We start from the raw sequence: 3,280 nt of genomic DNA, 5'->3' as shown, positions 1-3,280 counted from the left end.
AAAAAACCCACATAAACGAGGCTTTACCAAATAAAAGAAGACATTCAAATTTGGGGTATGCTTACTGATAACGCGTTGGAAAGACTGAATATGCATACAGATGAGATCAGTCAAAATCCTCAGCTGCGTGTCGCCCTGATCAGGAAACTGCTTTCTACCAAAGCACCGTGCAGAGCTCACCTCCGGATCTGTGCTTTCTCCACAAAAGGGGAACTAAAGCATCTTTTATTTTACATTTTCATTTTTTATTTTTAAAGCTCCTGTTTTGCCCTAGGTGCACAGTAATTCACATTAGTGACACAGAAATGTGAAAAGCCCTCATTGCATTACCAGCAAGCCTGGAGCCTCCATAAATTGGGAATTCAAATACATTTTGAACCTTGCTTGTACTCGAGTTTGTGGGAAGCAAATAGGCCCAAATGAGAGTTGAACCCAAGAAAACTTGAATGGTCAAATTCTGATTAATATAAAATCAGTTTGTAGTTTTAGGTCCAAACCCATCAGGATAAGTCACAGTTACCCATGTTAGTTCCTCAATTCTTTTCCATTGAACAGTTCACAATATTTCAACAACCACTAAGGACAGCGGGGTAGCTGGAATGAGAAAAAGCATCTGAGGAGAGAGTGTGCTCAGCAGAAGTCTAGTTATTGCTAGGAAAACTAGGTTCTGCTGACAGTGTGTTGTGCTTCCTTTATCTCAGCTGCGAGACTGACATCTGTCTTCTTCATATATATATCTATATTTTATATTACTGAGGAAGGCAAGAGCACGTGAAATTAAGGGTCACTGATGGGACTTTCCACCATTGCCTTTGAGGGAATGGGATGTCAAATGTCACCTAGAACACCTGGGTTCACCATGAGCCCTCCAGGCTTAGAGGCTGAACCTGAGGGTGCCCAAAATAGAAATTACATCTATACAAGCAATAACTATGCAGAAAATACAGATCTTTTGTATCATCCATTCCCAAAAATAATAATAATWAAAAAAAAACTGCACCATGTGTCTGTCTGGCACCAGATAACCCATGCAGAAGAAGACAAAAAGGGCTTGAGCCAAGGCTCTCACCACACTGAGTGGTCCACAGCCTACTCAGAGATCATGTAGCCTCCTCACTRTATGCCGTGAGGAAGCCTTCAGTGYTATGATGGACATAAGAAAGAACTACAAACATAAATATATTATATACATAATATTATAAACCCCAAGAAATGATGCAAATGAAATCACATTATATTATATATTTTTACCTCTGTTTTAGTGAAAGGATTCCTTCACTTCTTGTTTTTCTTATTTTCTGTTAGCATGAATGGAGGAATGTATATGTTGGTGAGAAAAATACCCTCGAAGGACTACTAAAATTAACTGCTAAGTTGCAAATGAATTAGGATGACAGGCTTCTGACTTGAAAACAAGTTTACTTAGAAGYAACTTTGCTTTAAACTCCATCTCTGCCTTAACAGTGGAGGAAAACTGTGTAATCTGAGAAATGGTGAAAATATAGACAATCAACTTAAACGTGATTAAAAATAAGCTTAAGGTTGACAGAAGATGTGCTAAAAGAAAGTCACTGTGGAGGCACCTATCACTTTACTTCCTAAAGCAGAGCTCAAACAAGATTACTGCATGACCTGGGTCATGCAGCTTGGCAAAAATCCAAATAAGAAGGGACAGCTACATCTCACTGATTCTTATATCCTTCAAAGACCTATGCTCTTCACCACTGGGGTCACTGCATCCTCTGGAAAGCTCCCTGGGGTTTTAGCCTGAAGAGACACTGCCTCCTCCTTGAAATCTCCCTAGATGAGATTAAATCGAAGTAATTCCTTCAGCGGCAGCTTCACAATTCACTTTGGTAGACTGACGTGTAATTTGATGACTACATCATTTGTATCTATCAATGTATTGATTTGATCTTAATCAGGATTGCAGTATGATCACCGCTTTGGTCCCCCTTTAATTARCTTAATAAAAACAATAAATTAATTTAGCAATATCTTTGCTTAGATGTACCCCTATCTGCTCATCATTTTTAATCAAACCTGTAAGGAATACGCCTATCAAATAGTAACTGAGGTCACAAACCTGAGGGCAGTGGTAAATTTGGGTAAGACACGTGCACAATACCCCACAAACCACGTGCCTATGGTCATCTGCGACCATGTTCGCTCCGCAGCATCTCCCAAAGACGCCCTGTTGTGCTGTTGACTGAACGGTGTGGGGGACTTTGTCTCAGGAGCTGTCAAACCTTCCTGGGACATCACACTCCTGAGGTGGAGGGGGCTGGGTATCCTGGGCTCCAGGTTTGAGAACTTCTGCTTTTTAGATGTGCTTCATCCTTCATCAGCCTTCACACACAAGCATGCAGAACTCTGACTGTCCTGAATCCCTAGGGGAAGGAGTAAACTGAAAGAAAAGATGAGATTTAAAGCGCAAAATTCAGAATAACACAGTACTGCGATCATAAGCATCCCGTTCTGTTCTTTATTTTTTGCATTATCACAGCTCTTGGGCACCAACAGAGGTCATGATCCCCACGGGGTAGGCACTACAGAAAGTGAAAGTCTTGATGGACTTTCCTTTGAGATGGATGGGCGATGAAAGGAAAGTGGCACCCGAGATCCCAGGAAAAGGCTGCCTGTTAGGTATTTGCTTGCAGACAGTTATGAATTTTGAACAACAGGGCTGCAACTCCATGCGTGGCACCGGACRGGAGCAAACGGAGCGAGAGGGAATCGGGCTGGTACGTGCAGAGCGGCTGTGGCCAGCACACACGCTCCCGCTGCTGCCCTCGGTACYGGCTCTGCTGCGGTCAGGGCTGGTGCTTTCAAATCCAGGTCAGCCCACGCTACTACAACTGAATCAGCAGTAAAAAGAGCATGCATTACAGAGACCATCGTGCCCCAAGCATGGGATGCTGCTTTCCTGGCCGTTCAGCTAGTTAAACTTATTCTTTATGGATGTTGCTATCTGCTAGTTTTGTGAGGAGGCCAGAAGATATCGCCTGAACATTGGGCTGGCTTAAAAAATTATAAACAAGCATTCTTTCTAACTGGGATAGCTGTTAGAGGCCTGGTTTGAGGCCAATCTGAGTCAATGGCGGGATTTAATTGGGCTTTGTTTTCAGGCTCGCGGCAGCCGCTTTTAAAATCATTCCTCTGCTTCTAATCGGGACTTCTCCCCGTGAGATTTTAATCACTCCTTCCTCGGTTAGGTGCTAGGCTGGCCGGACGACGGACTGCCGCTGAAGCTGACAGTCCCTGCTTCAGCCACAAACCG

This window comes from Rhea americana, unplaced genomic scaffold (assembly GCF_003343005.1).
Source record: "Rhea americana isolate MKP2758 unplaced genomic scaffold, rheAme1 scaffold_85, whole genome shotgun sequence".
NCBI classification, from domain to species: Eukaryota; Metazoa; Chordata; class Aves; order Rheiformes; family Rheidae; genus Rhea; species Rhea americana.
Note: the sequence above shows the minus strand (reverse complement) of the source record.